The sequence below is a fragment of the Macrotis lagotis genome, chromosome X (genome assembly GCF_037893015.1).
Source record: "Macrotis lagotis isolate mMagLag1 chromosome X, bilby.v1.9.chrom.fasta, whole genome shotgun sequence".
Lineage (NCBI taxonomy): Eukaryota > Metazoa > Chordata > Mammalia > Peramelemorphia > Peramelidae > Macrotis > Macrotis lagotis.
Genome location: NC_133666.1, coordinates 361,577,604 through 361,597,557, shown reverse-complemented (window position 1 = coordinate 361,597,557; position 19,954 = coordinate 361,577,604). Strand labels below are relative to the sequence as shown.

The 19,954-nt window shown below is 33.2% G+C and overlaps 2 pseudogenes; one reads left to right on the top strand and one right to left on the bottom strand.

Moving 5' to 3' along the window:
* Positions 1-10,577, bottom strand: part of LOC141499119 (large ribosomal subunit protein eL42-like) — a 26,384-nt pseudogene extending 15,807 nt beyond the window's left edge.
* A 4,295-nt stretch (positions 10,578-14,872) lies between these two features.
* Positions 14,873-16,050, top strand: LOC141498269 (E3 ubiquitin-protein ligase RNF13 pseudogene; annotated as a pseudogene).
* The last annotated feature ends 3,904 nt before the right edge of the window (positions 16,051-19,954 follow it).

Genomic DNA, 19,954 nt, shown 5'->3' with positions numbered 1-19,954 from the left:
AAAATAAAAATTGAGGAAATTCAATGGTCACCTCTGATTCCAAAAGACAAACTTCTAGGAATATTATAGCAAAATTACAAAGCTCCCAAGTCAAAGAAAAAATACTAAAGGCTGCTAGAAACAAACAATTCAACTATGTGACTGTATAGTCAGTGTTACACCAGATCTGGCAGTATGTACATTAAGGGCTCACAGGGATTGGAATATGATATTCCAGAAGGCAAAACATCTTGGCTTACAACTGAGAATCAACTACCCAGCAAAACTGAGCATCCTCTTTCAGGGGAAAAGATGGACTTTCAATGAAGCAGGGCACTTTCAGACTTTCCTATTGAAACAACCAGAGCTTCACAGAAAGTTTGATATTCAAGTACAGGACTCTGATGAACTATAGTGGGGAAGGAAGAGAAGGACTAACCATGAGGAATTTAATGATGTTGAACTGTTTGTATTCCTGCATGGGAAGAATATATTGATAACTAATATGAACTTTCTCTTTACAGAACTTTTAGGAACATATATAGACAGGGCACAGGAAGGAGCAGAATATAATTTTATGATATAGTAAAACAAAGATGGAGACAATGGGTAATAAAGGAAAGTACTGGGAGGAAGAGGAAGAGAGGAAGAAGGGGTTATGATATTTTACCTTAGAGTCCAGAAAAAGCTTTTTCAATGGAGTGGAATGGGGGAAGGCAAGGTGGGGATGACTGAACCTTCATTCCCAACAGAAATAGCTCAGAGAGGAAATAACATACACACTTAATAGAGTATAGAAATTTATCTTACCCTAGAGAAAAATGAGAAGGAAGGGATATGATAAGGCACAATGGGTGAGGAAGGAAGGGGGGAATAGGTGATAGAAGAGAGGAAAGATTGTGAGAGAGGGTACTCAGACAGAACACACTTTGGGACAGGGACAGGATGAAAACAGAGAGAGAAAAGAATAAATGAGAGTGGGGAGGAAAAGATTTGAGCTAGATACAGATTGTAATAGCAGCTATGGCAGAAATATTGATGCAGCTTCTCTGGTGGACTTATGAAAGAAGGCAACTCACCCCAGAGACAAAGCCACTGGAATATGAACAGACTGAAGTACATTTTTTCCCTCTGTTTCTATTCTTAATGTTTTTCATCTTCTTGGGGGAGGGGGGTTATGCTTACTCTTATAACAAGATTATTGTAATAATATAAAATTTAAAAAAATTTAAAAATGAAAGAAAGAAAATGAGCCATGTGTTTAAACCAGACATTGTCCTCATTTTAGATATTTTGAATTCAACCATTCCATCTTATAAATCCACTTAAAACAATCTATATTATTTTAAGCAGTGTTCATTTTTAAAGTCATGCTGGAATGCTTCATAAAGTCACATTACCATTTGAAATATTTCTTGTTCAGTCTAGAATGCTACAGTTGTGTATATTTTTTCCTCAGGTAATTATCAAAAGGTAATAGCATGTCAAATTCAACTGGACAGAACCTAGTAACTTTTAGCTTGAAGCAAAGTCTTGAATCTTTGGCATAGAATAGATTGTATTTGTAACCAATTACTTTTTAGATACTGTTATTAATAAATTCCATGTTCTGTCAGAAAAGAGAAAGATAATTTTGTTAGGCATGGATTTGCAATATTTCATCTCTTCTGATTTGAATTAAAAACTCTACATTTTGAAATATTTAAAATGTATTTCTTTTCTTTTCTTTGATATTATTACATCATTTGTCCCTAGCATGAAATGTTTTCAGATAGAAATTAGAAATCTAATGTTTTTCAAAGAAAATGTAGGATATGTATGTTTATATGTAAAGATGTGCACACATGTATTAAAACATTTATAGTTTATCACTATATGTAGACTTTTTGAGACCTTATGTGTCTATGCATATGTATATGTGTGTGCACATAGATCTGAATATTTTAGCATAAACACATGTTCAAGCATGTGTTTATATATGAATTTGTGTTATATTTGTATATATATATATAACTATATATCTATATCTATCCATATATCTATATTTCTCTCTCACATGTACCTCTAGTTAATGGAAATGGAGTTTTCCAGACAGTTCATAATTTATGAACCTAAAAGTTTTACTAAATTAATTTCATAAATAACATTGACAAAACAGTGAACTACAATTTACTGAAATCCTAATGTCAGTGAAGTGTCATTGTCTTTATTTAAATGTTGGTGTTTTCATGAAGACCTATACTTCACAAACACATAGAAAATATAGAATTAAGTTGAAAGCTCTTTAGATTATTTCCCAGTTCTTAGAATTCCTTATGATAATTGAATAAAACTGTTATTACAAAAAGTGAATCATTTAGGTTCAAAGAACAATGACTGCCTTTAGGTGTCCAAGTGACATTGAGAATCAATCCATGAGAAAAATACCATTTAACTTTTTATCCTATTCATTTAATGAACTGAAGATTAGATTGCTTTGGTAGGAAATATTATAAAGTTTTTATTACAAGGCAAAAGAAAACAACTCTTCTTTCAATTTTACTTAAAGCAAACTTAGGCCTTCTGTACCACCACTACTACAATGGAATAAATACATCTTCATGAACCCAAAGCTTCCAGTTCTTTTCTAGTGACATTACTTCTTTTAAAATTTGGCATTTAATAGCTACTGGAAAGCTTTGTTCTACTGATTACTAATTCCTGAAAGTCCTATTATACATTAGTATGTCTTTGCAGCACTTGATATTAAAAAAAAAACCACCCAAAGATTATGGAAAAGCAATGTAAAATTAAAGGCTAGACATTCTGAAGTTCAGAGTGAGTAAGGACTAAGACTTCAGAATCAGAAAGGTTAAAGATGCTTTACTAATGGAAACTAAACTGTTAAAAGCATAGTGTGAGGGCAAGTTTTCTTTGTGAGACTGACACGATAGGAGATAATCAAAATGGAAGGCAGGTAAAAAGGGAGAAATTAATAAGTGCTGATAAATCTCTCTATTTAATATCATACATATACCTGAAAATAGTAGTACAAATGATTACTTAAATCTAATAGTTGCAACAACAAAAAAAAAGGAAAAGTATTTTCCTTTAGATTGGTGAATTAGGATTAGTCATAAAACACATTATAAATATAACTGGACAGTTATTCCAGGATAATGCTATTTTAATATAAAATAGCTCTTTTCAACTCTTGATGAAGGTCATCCCATCATAAAACTCTTCATGCTTCTTAAGGATTTTTTTTTGGGGGGGTAGGATTGATGAAAGGTGGAGCTCTGATGAAAAAGAGAAGGGAGGAACTTCCACGTGCTCTTCCTGGTTTCCCTCCAAAATATGAAATAAGCCTCTAAATGAACTATGAAGGGACAGAACTCATAGAAAAGACAGGGTAGAACAATTTTCCAGTTCAAGACATCTTAGAAGGACTTCAGGAAAGGTCTATCTTACTTAGGCAGCGTGGAAGGATGCAGGGAAGCCAGAAGAAGGGTACTAGCTGTAGCACAGATCAGCACATGAAACCCATACATTCCAGTAAAGTAAATGAGCTCTAAAGAATGCCAGCTGTGAGGGCTCAAGCTGGAGAACAAAAAACATATTCTGTCTACACTCCCAACTCAATTAGGTTGGAAAATTCTAGTATGGGAGCAACCAACAATTCTTGTGGTTCCAGCACAAAAAAGTCAGTTAGCAGACCCCTCACCTCACAGAAAAAGAGGTGAGGGACAATATCTCCTCTGACCCAGAAGCACAGATCAAATATAAAAATCATAAATTAGGCTAATGGAAAACCAAAAAAAAAAAAAAAAAACCCTTGACCATAGAAAGCTACTGTAGTGGCAAGGAAGATTTCAGAAGAGGAATGCAATGGCAAAATGTCTTCATGTGAAGCTCAAGAGTGGACTATGAATTGCTTTCAAGCAGAAAAATACTTGCTAGAAATGCAATCAATTTTAAAAAATGAAGTAGAAAAATTGATAATGGCATGAGAGGTATACAATAGAAAGCCAAAAGTTTGGAAGGGGAAGCACAAAAATTGATTGAAGAAAAACAACTCCTTAAAAAAACAAATGGACAAATAGAAAAAGATAATACCTCTTTGAAAAACAGAATTGGCCAAAAAAAAGATACAAAGCTTAAATAAAGAAAGATTATTTTCTGAAAAATTTATAACTGAACAAGTAGAAGCTGACAACTCCATGTGATATCAAAAATTAGTCAAACGAACATGAAAACCAACGAAGGACAAATGAAGGAAATTTAAAATAACTCAAATGTAAAATACCTTGGAAAAGCAAGTGACTTGGAACAAAGATCCAGTAAACATAATTTAAAAATTGTTTTACCCCCCTAAAAGACATTGGTTAAAAAAAGACCCTGGTTAATATATTTCAAGAAAATATTGAGGAAAACTGCCATGAATTACTAGAACCATAGGGAAAAGTGTCATTGAAAGAATTAACTGATCACCTCTGGGGAAAAATATGTGAAAATGGAAAAGTCCAAGGAACATTATAACTAAACTCCAAAATTATCAGATCAAGAAAAACATACTTTAAGCAACCAGCAAGAAATGATATATCATTAAGCCACAATTGGGATTACACAAGAATTAGCAACTTCAATAATAAAGAATTGGAGGATCTGAAATATGGAATTTCAGAGGGTAAAGTAGCTTGCATTACAACCAAGAATCAAAAAGTAAAACTGAACATATCCTTTCAGAGGAAAAGTATGACATTCAAGAGTCTAGTGAACTTTCAAACATTCTTGAAAAATACAGAGGTAAATTGAAAATTCAGTCTTCAAATACATGATCATCAGCAGAAGACATATACCAGTCTTCTATCTTGGTGGGTATTATAGCAAATTTTGGTTTTCTTATCATGAAAACAACATCATCATCCCCCACTTCCTTATTTATACATGCTCAAATAGTGCAATTATAACAGTTAACATTATATCCACCTTTTTATCTGATAATATTGACATCTTTGAAAGATCCTATTATGAAGATAATATCTGGTCCTATGCATGCAGTGACAGACAATTTCTTTTCTGCATAAGATATTTTGTCCAACATCTTGTTCCATTTTATATACTTTATCTCATTTATAGCTGCCATAGCCTTCCACATCTCTGAATTAGTTAACCCTATTTCTGGATATATAATTGGTTTAATATAGCCTGGAATACCCCATGAAATAACTTTATCGGGAGAATTCCCCACCTGTAGGAAAATAGAATGAGCATAAATTCTTCCATTTGGGGTATGACAGACAACCCAGGGTGAAACACATTAATTTTTGAAATACCAAGCATGTAAATTTAAAGAAGGAACTTCTGTAGAACTTATCTTTCTTCCTTCAATACTTTCTGCAAATTGAATTGCTCATATTTCTAAAGTCCTAAATGCTCCCATGTTATAAATATTTGGATGAGTTCAATGATTAATGGTATTTAATTTAACATATGGTTCAACAATACACATTTTACAAAATATTTAGGTGACACAATATTTAACACAAAAGATGATGCCTAAATTTTCTTCTCAGCATCTCTTTTTCTCTTTTTTGAGATCTCCAGTAGGAACTTTGTTATATCCCAAATAATCTGCATCTTCCCCAATTAATACAATTTCAGCCATACTGTCTCCCCATTGTAGAGCAGTGACCCATGGAGGGTTTTGAACTTAGGTCCAATATTCAATTCTTTTACAATCCCCAAATTGTTCATGATTAATGTAAGCATCATAAATTGTCCCATAAGTCCATTACATGTTATCCTCCCATCTTTTCCTTTTCAATTTCTTAAGTGTAAGTTCTTCATTTTCTGTATAACTTGATTCATCTGGTCTGTACAGTCTGATGTTTCTTTGTGGTACGCAGACAGTTTCTCCATCTGTAGACAAAAACAGAAGCACACCCTCAACCCCGGGTTAATAATAGATGTAGTCATTTTCATTGTTGATGTCTTAGGATCCTTCCATGTAACCATGCCCTTCTCTTCATGTTGCAGATCCTTAAAAAATTCTTTCTGCAAATGTTAATTGTTTATCATTCAATGTTAAATAATTCATGCTAAATAAGGCTAGATTTACTCTCCTTCCTTGTTTCCCCTTTGTCCCTATATATTCCCCCTTCTTTTGCCCTTCCAGAAATCTCTTAAGATCTTTGTTTTCTTTCTACTAAATTTTTACCAGTAGGGTTATATGGAATACCTGTAATATGTTAATAAATGATCAACCACACCTTGTGTAGCCTCTGAATTTTATGCTATTGACATTGCACATGAACCAAATGTATTTACAGTAATATGAATGAATTTCATTTTTCCAAAAGATGTATAAGATTCACAACCATCTGCCACAATTCCTTAGGAACTTGGCCTCTAGGATTCTTAAAATAATTTGTAGGGGTAGGTAAATATGGAATTCATTGGCTATTACTATATTCCTTGATTGCTCTCTGTTGATTTTAAATTCTTTCCTTAATAAAGTGGCATTCTAGTGAATTTTTTTGTGACACTGCCTAGCTTGATCTTCTATGAAGCTTATAAGAAGTAGAAGGGTTAATTGATCATCCCTATGATTGCCTTCATATATGGGCCCAGGCAATCCAGTATGGAAATGTATATATTCAAAAAAGGATTGTATCTATCTCTTATAACTTCTTGTAACTCTTTAAAGATTTGATATAATTTTTCATCAGTGACATGTTTAGCAAAAGCTGTTTTCTGTATCTGACCATATGATCACTATACTTACTATCTGTAAAAATGTTAAGGGTTTGTAGCTGTTGTAATAATATCATTAATTAGGCATATAATTCATTCTTTTGCTTTGATTAAAAAATTATTTTTAATTGCATTTATACTTGTACCTACAGGTCTAGAATAAGGTCCATCACATTGTTCAAAAATTTCAGGAAGCCTAGAGTGTCATAACTTCAGATATTTTCCCCCATTACCTCTATAGAGCAATCAATCATTAACTCCAGGCTTTGACATCATTACAGTAAAATAGCTTATATTGATAAAACTAGATTATATAACTTTTCAACATTTTGCTCATCAGTAAATTGCCTAACTATGGGTTACATAATTTTCCACCTCCCAATCATTTTTCAAAGCCTTTCACATTTATTCAGCATTATTGGAAATAATTGCAGTTAAGCTACAAATTCCCAATTTAATATACAACCTTCTTCTAAAGTTACCATTTTGAGCTTTTAAAATTAAACCTTAAATTCTTAACCTACATGAAACTTGTTTCCATGCTTACAGCTCATTCTCTTAAAGTTATCCTTATAACTAAATATCTGTTACAAATAAATTTCTTTCATATCATTGTTTTCATAAGCTTATTTTCCTCTTGTTCAAATACACTCCTATTTTCAAAAAGAAAATAAATTTTCGATGAATTTAGTTTTATATATATTAATTTCAAAAGATTCAAGGTAAATTTTTTACCAATGCCAGGGTTATAGGATACATATATAATTTCTTCTTCTTAAATAACAGATATTAAATAAGACACTTTGATCTTACATATAAATATTCCCTTTAAGAAACACTAGATGCAAGAGCAGTTTTTCACAATCTCTGAGTCAAAAGACTTGGAGAAATATAATCTTGTTGGCAAGGTATTCTCCAGTTTTTTAATAACAAATCTTTACAAGGGTGATGATTGATACTTCAATTCATCTATTGTTATTGTAACACAATATTAAAATTTCAAAAAATTTGTCTGAATCTGTTCTTATACAAAGTTTACTAATTATACTTACCACATTTCAATTTAATGTATATTCCCTCTTTACTCCCAAAAATTCTGTAATACATAAAAATTTGTTGATGCCAAATGTTTCTAAAATCCCTTTTTATGTTTACAAGATTTTCTTTAAAGTTCTCTTAATAATCCTATAAATTCCAAACTCATATTTAAAATTACCTTAAATTATTTTCCTTTACAAAATACAAAAGTTTGCAAATCTTCTTATCTGTATCAGTGCTATTCTAACTTCTCAATGCTCTAACTTAAAAGAACTTTCTATCTTCACTGACAAAATGATGTTCTGTAAATTGGAGATTCCTCACATTTTGAGATATCAAGGTGTAGTATGCACTAATTATTTACTTTTACTGTTTATCATTCCTTGTTCACCCCCAATTTACACACACACACACACACACACACACACACACACACACACACACACATATATACATATATATATATATATATATATATATAATCATAGTAATTAAGAGCAGTAATTTGCCAAATCAGCATTAGACCAGAAAAGAGACACTAGAAAATAAGAAAAAATAATAGAACCCCTTCTCCTCCCAAAACAACATGATTCTCAGGAAAATCTCCTGATTTGGTGCCAATCATGAGTTTTGGGGAGAAAAAAGATCCAATTTTGAAAAGAGAGTATGGAAAGAAGGTTGGCCAGTCAGAACACAGAGAATTTAGGCCTCAGAGACAACTGAGTTCTCTCTTCCTGTATTTTAAAGCAAGCATATAATAGACACATAAAAAGGAGTCAGAGAATTTAGAACCAGGGGCCCCCCATATCCGGAGAAATCCCACTCTGCTCTCACACTAGAGGGTCCCTTTAAATATCATACAAAGACAAAAAATCAACAGGATAACACTACCAAGGTGACAAATCTTCCAAGAAACCAGGGAAAAAAATGCAGAGAACCTTCCACATTTTTTCCATTCAAAGGTTTTGATATCTAACACTTCTTGATTTTTAACTATAAATAACTATAACTTTTTAGAAGGCAAACAGTCACTCATAAATCCCTCAGCCTAATTGGAATTTTTAACTGTTTATAATTTATTCTTTTTTCTGGCTTTTATTAGTTGCATGCCCAATTCATTGGTCTCCTCTTTCTCTATTTTATTCATGTAAGCATTTACAAATAAAATTACCTCAACAATATTGAACATGATGTCTCATTATTATCATTGTCTTGAATGAAATTGCTAATTCTTTTTTTTAGATTTATTGTTGCAAGGCAAGTGGGGTTAAGTGGCTTGCCAAAGGCTACACAGCTAGGTAATTATTAAGTGTCTGAGACTGGATTTGAACCCAGGTACTCCTGACTCCAGGGCCAGTGCTTTATCCACTGTGCCACCTAGCCACCCTTTTTGTAAGTTTTTTTAGTTTTTTTTTAAATTAAACAGCATTTTAAAAAATTTAACATTTTATTTTATTTTATCAAGTCTTCATGAAACAATTCTCTCTCTCAGTTAATTTTAAGATTTAGATAAGTGATCCATGAGCAAACAAGCTGTCAGATCTCTTACTCCCATTGCCTCATTCTTTTTTCAGGCAGTTTTAGCCATGCCTGTTCATTATTATTATTATTTACTCCTGCCCATGGACCAGTGCGAGAGAGCATTTCAAATGTTAGTCTTAACCCTGCTGCTTCATTTCTTTTAGCCTGAATAGTACAATTCTCAAAAAAGTCAGTTTTTCCTATTAAGTAATCTCCTGGTGTAAGAGTAGTTTTTGCTATCATGGTCCAATCTTCTGGGGCTAATATCTGTCTACCTAGTATTTCTACTTTATTCAAAACATATGGACTGGTTTTACCATAAGAGCTTGTTGTTGATCTTAATTATCTAAATGTTTTAAAATCTAAATTATTGTACTCTCTCAAAACATTCCCTGGAATCTTTGGATCAGGACTCTCAAGTATGGGAAAAGAGAACAATGACTCTTTCATGTCCCATGGAATCTTCTCTCCCTTATCTATTGCATTTCCAGTGGCTATTTGAACAATATTCATATGCCCCTTATCATCTTTGGTAACATTTTCTTCTTTAGACCATAAAAGAGCAGAAGGTGGGTTCTTAGAGTTAGGAGGAGGTGATGCTGGCTGAGCTACCAGCTCCACAAGCCCAGGAGCAGCAGCCGCTGAGGCAGCCTGAGTGGAAGGGGCCAGGCTTCCTGGAGACTCAGTACAAGTTCCTAAAGTGGGAGTCAGGAGGAGGCTTGCCCTGGGAAGGTATGGCCCTACGGCCTTGGCCTTCATACCCCTCCTTCCACCCCGATGCAGGCAGTGGTCTGGAGGTGGTGATGGAAGTAAAAGCCACTACTCTTTTTTACTCTTATCTTTCTGCTGAATAGCTTGAACATCTACATCAAATTTTAATATCCTCTGAACCAAAGGAACATCTCCAGGTGGAGTCAGGGAGATTTTTAAAATATTCCCCAATGATAAGAATCCTATAGGAAATGCCTCCCACCCTTTTTGTTTAAAATGTTCACTCACCTGTTTCTCCACAGTTTCCCATTTTTCAATACTTAATACTCCTTCTTCTGGAAACCAAGGACAACATTTTTGTACACATTCAACAAATTCTTCCACTTGTTTTGTTGCTCTTAACAAGCCTCTTTCTTTAACTATCTGCTATAGCACTTTCAGCTAATGCTCTCTGTTTTAGACTTGATGAAAAACTTATTTACCTTAATTACCTGCTGTCCCTTTATGAGTTCTCTTTTGACCCACAGGTGTCCAGACTTTATCTTTCCTTTCAAGATTGATTCCCCTCCAGGTCCAGCTGTCTGTACGTCCATCTGCCCATCTATCAATCCGTCAGTCCGTCAGTCCCTGTTCAGGCACCAGCTATCACCCGCAATAGCTCTGGTGTGGGTCTGGATATGAATTTCCGAAAGTCAGGAGGTGTAGACAAACATATCCAAACACGAAAGGTTGGGAAGTGAAAATCTACCAACTTTATTTTTGGAAACTCAGACTTTTTATAGCAAAAACTCATCTCAGGAATAACTGGTTAAATGAGACCCAGTTTTACAAGTTCCTGGGTAAATTCACAATATTTGTTCTTAGAAAAATGCATGCTTCTCTATCAAAGAAATTTTTTTACAACTATCCTGGAGTCACAGATTATCCTAGGTCAGGGTTCACTCATGAGCCAACGGATCCACACAATGAGCAATAATCCATACATACCTTTGATAAAGAAGATCTCCAAGGATATGTGAATATCACTCCCTGGGACTGACCCTCTACATTCAGTGACTTTCACAGGTCAGACAGATAAAAAGTAGCTGAGGCCAGATTTGAATTCAGGTTATCCTGACTCCAAGAATAGTTGCTTATTCACTGTACCACATCACTGCGATCCATTAAGGTAAGTCCTATCTAACTTATGTAATGGCTAGCCAATAATGTAGGTTACAATTGGTGCTACATAACCCAATGGTTACACATCTAAATTCACTCTCCTTTTTAATTTTTAAAATTTTTTTTTTACCCAAAATACATCCAACAGGATCATGGGCAAACTACTTAGGTGGCCCTTCAGTCAAGGTGGAACATTGATCAGTGCTGGTATTTCACAGTCTAGTTAGGAAACCATCCTGCAGAAAGCATCATTATCACCACTAGGATAGTCAATTTATGACTATGATAGTTTATGGGGACCATACAATTTGATATATAGATTTACATAGATCTATATGTCAAGATGCTGGTGATAAATGGATCCTAGACAAAGTGGTGATGCTGGGAACTATGGCTACCATGGTAGATTTGGCCAGCTTAGGTAGTCAACCTATAGGAAATGGAAATAATTAGACTCCCTAGAAAGTAATGTGTAGATTGGTGGGAAGAAGAACATTCAACTCTGTTCTTTATCCTCCACATTATTTCCACAGATTTAAACTTTATCCTTTTCACAGAAACTATTATGTATGTTCATCTCTGTAAATTGTTTTCCCCAAGTATCATGTTGAAGAACCAACAACATTTAACCTTTTCCTGTGTGCCACACATTCAAGAGCAGTAGCTACAAGCAGCCATTTCAATTCTGTCTCTCTGCATGATAAAATTCGATAAAATCCCAATTTTGATATGCTACAATGAATTCAGCACAACAGTTTCTTCAGCTCAAACATTACATTGATGGAAGATCTTTTGATTCATAAAATAATAATTCTTAACATTTTTAGTGTACTTAGTATGAGCCAGGTGCTTTATTAAATATGTTTTCAATGATTATTTCATTTGAAAATGTTAAGGACTATTATTATCTCCATTTAATATATTAGGAAACTGAGGCAAACAGAGATTGTGACATCTAAATAGTCAATTATAGTAGGTTTTACGGACTGTAGGCTAATTACTCTATCCACTGCATTATTTATTTTCCTATAAGCTGGAACCATGGTGGAGTTGTTAGATAATAAAATATATAACAACTTTGTGCTGAAATTTTACCATTGGGAGGAATTTCCTACTTCATTATTCTATATTCTGACATTTATTCTTTATTCAGATTTCTTTGTAACTAATTTAAAGAGTAATTATTATTTATCTGTTCCTAACAGGCTTGGCTCTCATGGGAATTTTACTAAATTTTGGTATTTCTCTTAAATTTCTGGCACTGCAAACCCTGGGCAAGTCACTAATCATCTGTTTGCCCAAGTTTCTTCACTTGTAAAACAGGGATAATAGTGCCATCACCTTTTCAGAGTTATTGTGAGCATCATACAATAGAATTTCTAAGTATTTAAAATAGTACCTAGTGCATATAAATACTAAATAAATGGTTTTTATAGTTACATTAAATGATTTATAAACTTAGCACTGAGGGTCTCAGGATTTTGATTCTAGTTTAAAGATTCCATAGTGCACTATTTCCATCATGGACCAGGAGGCTTCATACTGAGCATGTCTCTACTAGCATCATTTTGCAAACTTTTCTTATAAGTAGCAATACAACTTATTATAATTATCTCTTTGTGGAATGATTATTTTCTATCCAAACATTCCTTCTTTAAATTAGACAAATGTAATGGAATAATATATGGGTAAATAAGAAATCTTTCAAGTGATAAAGATTTGAAAATTTTTATTCATTGATTCAAATTTTAAAAACAGCAGAATTGGAATAAAAAATAATACAAATAGAAACAATGACAACAATATGTGTATAGAAAACGAATGCTGCAAAACTCAAAAGATCAGTCTTGGCCTCAAAGAAGAATTTCACAAAGTAGTCTCTACTCATTTGTGTGGTGCAAGACCATGTTTGTGGGAGTCAATAGACAATGTCATTTAAAAAAATGTGGTATGTATTTATTTTTTCCTTTAAAAATTTTTTCTTATGAATGATACTTATGGTTCTTATATTGAATTTAGAAATTGTAATATTTACTTAATATTAAAATCAAGACTTTCTTGCTAAATAATGCATAAACTTTTGTTCTCTCTAAATTATATTCTAATTGTTCATGATTTTGTATAACTGAGCCAGAGTTTACTCCTGATATAACAACAGAATACAGATTCTGACAGAATCTATCATGTTAGAATGACTTCCAATAGAAGTCGGTTCTAAACTAGCTCATAAGTAGTGGGAATACTACTGAGCCTAGAGTCAAGAAGACCTGCTTTGGAATATAGCCTCAGACACTTATCATCTATGCACTAATTCACTTATCCTTGCTTTCTTTATTTCTAAATGAGTATATCAACAGCACATGCATAGCAGAATTGCATTGTGGGTCAAATGAGTAATTGTAAAATACTTAGTAAAGTCATTAACACATACAATAACTTAAAAATATTATTATTTAGTTAGTTCAGTAAATTATATATTGGCATATTTGCTATGAGTAAAATACATTTTAATTATTTTAATATATTTTTTAACAATGAATGTAGAAGCAAAGCAAGGAATCCCCTCAAAAGAAATGGTAGTAGTAGCATTAAGACAAAAATGGGAATAATTTAGAATAAATAAAGGCAAAAAGAAAAAAACTATATTCATTTACTAATAACATGATGGTTTACTTAGAAAATCCAATGAAGATAGAAAGTCAATTAAGACAATATCTTTGGTATAGTTATGATCTATAAAACAAATATACAAAATCCAATAACACACCTATGCAATAACTAAAAACAGGAAGCAGTAACAGGACAATTCCAATAACAATAAATATAAATGTACAAATACCTTGTAATCAGGATAACTAAAGCTAGCTAATATTTAAATAGATGTAATTATGAAGCATTTTTCAAAGAAATAAGGAACAACATAAATAGCTAAAAGAGTGATCATCAATGATGTCTTTATTTTTAGGGGTTTTTTTGCAAGACAAATGGGGTTAAGTGGCTTGCCCATGCCCACACAGCTAGGCAATCACTAAATGTCTAAGGCTGGATCTGAACTCAGTTACTCCTGACTCCAGGGCCGGAGCTCTATCCACTGGGCCACCCAGCTGCCCCATCAATGATATCTGGTCCTTACCAAAAATAAAAAATGTAATAGTAAATTAATTTACAAATTTAATGCCACACCAAACTAACATATTGATACTTTGCAGTGCTAATACAACTGGTAATAAAATTAATTTAGAAAAATACATACTTTAAATAAAATAATAATTAATATTTTAAAATGTAATATTGAAAGTTGGGTAAGGATTCTTAAACCTCTAATGATATTATAAAGCAGAAATAATGAAAAAATCTGTCTCACACACATACACATACACACACACACACACACACACACACACACACACACAAAACCCCAAAACATGGGTACTGGTTATAAAGCAGAAAGAAAGATAACTGGAAAGACTAGATAAGTACAAATTAGAAATCATTGAGCTTAATAACACAGCATTAGTATACCATTCCTGATGGAGAAAGGATGAAGGAAAAAGAACTTATTAATGTATTGGAGGTCGAATAGAAAATATAATTCTTCTTCTCGGGCTGGCCGCTTGTTGTGCAGGAGCAGAGTGAGCTCCAGGGGCATGGGTACTGCCTAGGCTCTCCTGGTGCCTTGGAGCGGGCATTCAGCACGAATTCGCCATGGGCCTGGCAGGGCCGCGCTCCCTGCAGCCCCTCCTCCCTCAGGTGATTAAGATGCTGTTATCTATAGGGATGTTAATGTTGTCAGCCACACAGATATATACTATTTTGACTGTTCAGCTGTTTACATTCTTTAACCTGCTACCTGTGGAGGCAGATATTTTAGCGTATAATTTTGAAAATGTCTCCCAAACATTTGATGACCTTCCAGCAAGATTTTGTTATAGACTTCCAACTGAAGGGTTAAAGGGATTTCTGATAAACTCAAAACCAGAGAATGCCTATGAACCCATAGCACCTCCACCATTGAAAGACAACTCCCCCAGTGCCTTCATTGTGTTAATTAGAAGACTTGATTGTAATTTTGATATTAAGGTTTTACATGCACAGAAAGCGGGTTATAAAGCAGCCACAGTCCATAATGTTGATTCTGATGATCTAATCAGCATGGGATCGAACAACATTGATATTTTAAAGAAGATTGACATTCCTTCTGTCTTTATTGGTGAGGCATCAGCTAATTCACTTAAAGATGAATTCACATATGAAAAAGGGGGCCATATTATTTTGGTTCTGGAGTTTAGCCTTCCTCTAGAATACTACCTAATACCATTCCTCATCATTGTGGGCATATGTCTTATCTTGTTTGTCATCTTCATGATCACAAAATTTGTTCAGGACAGACATAGAGCTAGAAGGAATCAACTTCGTAAAGATCAACTTAAGAAACTCCCTATACATAAATTCAAGAAAGGAGATGAATACGACGTATGTGTCATTTGCCTAGATGAATATGAAGATGGAGACAAACTCAGAATCCTCCCTTGTTCCCATGCATATCATTGCAAATGTGTGGATGCTTGGCTAACTAAAACCAAAAAAACCTGTCCAGTATCTAAACAAAAAGTTGTTCCCTCTCAAGGAGATTCAGACTCTGACACAGATAGTAGTCAAGAGGAGAATGAAGTCTCGGAACACACCCCTTTACTTAGATCATTAGCTTCTGTTAATGCCCAGTCATTTGGGGTTTTATCAGAATCTCATTCCCATCAGAATATGACAGAATCCTCAGACTACGAAGAGGACAACAATGAGGAGATGGATAGTAGTGATGCGGAAAATGAAGTGAATCAAGAGAGTGTGGTTGTTCAACTGCACCCCAATGGGGAAAGGGATTACAACACAGTAAACACGGTTTGAATGTCAACTCTGTCTTATTTTTACCTTATATGAAAAAAATGGATCAGCTTATCTTCTGTTTATTGAAGTATATACTTTCATTGTCCAACCCCCCTCATTTACTTCTGTAGAGAAGAATCTTAGTGTGTTCTATGGTTTAATCAGATTACATATACGTGTATATATTTTTAATCAGGTTTTTATCCACAAGAAGCATACTTCTTAATACTAAAGCATAGCATTAATATGGTGCTGAACGTCAAGCATCATTCTCTTTTTGGAATGGAATATAGCCAAAAAGTTTAAAAAGAAAAACCACTACAAGTTATGGCTTGCAGTGAATATTCAATTGCCGTATATAAATAGAATGATGGACCACGATGAATTCTGCTGCTACACCATGCATGGCCTAGCCCAATTTCTAAGAATGTTTGATATCAACTTGTGGGTCCCCTAAACTGTCTTCAGTGTGGACAATTTAGGCCATTAAGTATTTTTCTCACGAATACTACAAAATGAAATATAAATACTTAATAACAGAATTTTTTTTTCCTATTCACAAATAGTATTTTAAGGCAGACAGCAGTTTGTGGTGGAGTGCAGAAAATTTTGATATTAAGGATGGTTCTCATATTTAATAGTGTTGAATATCAGTGCAGCTAGCTAAACTAATATGGCCCCAAATTTATACTGACTTAATTTTCAGGACTAAAGGATTGAGTGTTTATGAATGACCAAAGCAAAAAAGATAGTCAACACTGCATAGAACTACTAAGTAAAATTTTAGCAAATGTTCTGTTGATCTTCTGATCATATATACCTCTTAATAAAAAGCATCTTATGCTGATCTCTTAAAAAAAGAAAATATAATTCCTCTCATATGTCAATGGATTAAATGAAATGCTCAGATTTTTATCTGAGTAACATTCAACAGTGTAGGCAAATCCGAAAAAGAAATTCAAATGGAATGGAATATAATATAAGGAAAGAGTTTGTGAGGTATTCAGTCATCAAGAGACATCCTTTGTTTGGTATACATTTTGTAACTTTCTTGGATTAGGGCTTTCTTCTTCCTAGACATGACCAATATGTCAAGGAAATATTCCAACAAGCCCCATGATATAGAGGAAACCAGTGATTCCTAAGAGGATCCTCTGATAGTGATTGACTTGCTAGAAAGATTCATGCAAGGTTTTGAACACTGAAATGCCAGGGACTAAATCTAATGTATTTGCTCAATTGGTTGGCCCTGAAGGACTGAATCTTTTAGCCTTAGCAGCTAAAAAATAACTGATGTATTGAAATAATCAATTTCACATTGTAGTAAGGTAGACACATAGAAAAGTGACTTTTGAGAGATTGATACAAAACCCAGCTACACTCTTCTTATCTGAATATTATGGAATTCATAAAATAAAGCAAAAGAAAATTATACAAAGAAGAAAGGAGCAGAAAGAAATTACTGTTAAGACAAACTCATATTGGGGGCAGCTAGGTGGTGCAGAAGATAAAGCATTTACCTGGGAGACAGAAGACCTCAGGTTAAAATAGGTCTCAGACACTTAAATACCTAGCTGTGACACTGGCAAGTTACTTAAATCCATTGCCTTGCAAAAACTAATAAGAACCAAAAAAAAGCAAAAACAAAACAAAAAAAAACATATAAAAAGTCATCAAAGAAAATCCATTACTACCATTATTCTCTCATATCTCTGCTAGCATTTTTTTATGGGGGGGGCATTCCTCCTATACTTAAATCATTCTTTCTTCTATCCTTTTCTTTCCATGCATAAACTGACAACTGATCTCCTTACTTGAACCACCTATCTTTGTTTCATGAACATTCATAATCCACATTCTATCTCTGTAGATTTTTCTATTCTCTCTAATCCAGTAAGTCTTATATAATTTCATCAGTTTAATCAATTGAAAATTTTTATCAGCATAACAACTATGTAATTAATACCCTTGTTTCAAATGCTTTCACAACACAGAAAATAGGGAAATATGGTGGGAACTAGTAATTTTCTGACTCATATTCCCCAACATAAAAATATGGAGAAAAACTGTATCCTGATTTTCCCCTACATGCTCAATCCGATATCCTCTCTTTGCCAAGTTTCAGGTCATAGTATCAAAGATAAAATGCTCCATTGAAAAGTTGATAAAAATTAAATGAAACATTTAGAAAATCATCAGGAAATTCCCATGAACAGCTCTCCCTTTATAAACTAAGTTCCCTAGGAAATTTTAATTTGCAGTGTTTTCTACTAGTACTGCAAGTATAAATTTATATGAAATTTTAAGTTTATTTATATGAAATTTTAAGTTTAAAAATCTATTTTATATAATTGCTTCATGTTAAGTTGCATCATTTGCATTAAACCCATTATATAGAAAATAAATGAAAGCACTGAGAGGTTAAGTGACTTGCCTATAGAGAGCAAAACCAAAGAAAGAAAGGGAGGAAGAATTAGATCCTTGGTCTTTTGATTAATTCCAAGGTACAGTTTACTATACTGCATTGCCTGGGATATTTGGGAAAGATCTCACTTGTCATTCATATTTCCATTTTTTTGCTAGTCAGGAAAGTGAAGAGACTAAGGAATGAAATTAAGATTAAGAAAAATAAATATGTATTTTTAATGTTTTTCCTCTATTCAGTTTTCTATTATAAATTGGTAGACTTGAAACAATTTCAACAAACTTGGAAAAACTGAGATGAAATTTTCAGCATGAATATTCACACTTCAAGAAACTAAATAAATTATATTGTTACACTGGTATTTTGATTGTCACAAATATATTTATAATGAAGATTAAACAAATAAAATTGGCATATTTTCTCTCAGATCTAGTTATTAAATATTTATCATTTTGTGGCTATGTTATGCTATTAATATTTCTTGAGTTTATTGTGAATTCAGTAGAAGAGTCAAGGAATGAATTCATCACTAGAATGGAAGACTTGGTGATTTTAGATGTATTGTTGGCAAGGATTACTAATATGATAATGAAAATGACAACATCAATTGGGTAACCACTCCTACTACTAGTGCTGATCAGGATGAAGCAGAAGATAGTGCTGATATTTAAATGTCAATGATATTTAAATAGTGCATTAAGGTTGGCAAAGTTCTTTATATCAGTTATCTCATTTGAATCACCCACAGCATTCCCATTCCACATCACCCTAGTAAAGATGAAGGATTATCTAGTGCAAAATCCTTTTAATAAATGCATCCAGAAATCCTTAAATTTGTTTTACCTTGATCTCCTATGGCAGAGGAGAAGAAAACCTTGAGAAACCCCAACTGTTTTACCATTGCCTCAATTCCTTTTTCTAACACTTCCTTCTTTTTTTTCCTTCTGCTTCCATCCCAACTTCTACTTAAAACATCTTACCTAACTGTCTGACTCAACCAAAATATAGATAGTTTAACAACTTACAGAAAATATTTTCCTTGAATTCTCTCATGATGATCATGATATACCTTTTCTATAATAAGTTTACATAAGTTCTGGAAAAACAAGTAAATGTATTAATAACAATAACAATATTTCAGTTGAAATGATACATTCAGATAATATAAATAAACCTCTTATATTGGCAACCTTAAATTACTACTTCTATCCCTAGGTGAAAGTACATTTCATTCTCCTCAACATTTCTTGTTTGGGAGTGAATTTGGGAAGGATAGTATTAATGGAAACAGAATGGGATCAAATCTTTCCTATTTTAATGATACCATATTCATGCTCACACAGTGATAGTAATAAATGGAGTACAGAACAATATCACCTCTTTCCCCATTTCTTTTCATTTTTTAGGAAAAGATAAGTTACAATACAAAATTATCTTCATAATTGCTTGAGTTATTTGATTTCTTTTATTTAGGAATATACTTGAAGAAAATTGTAAACT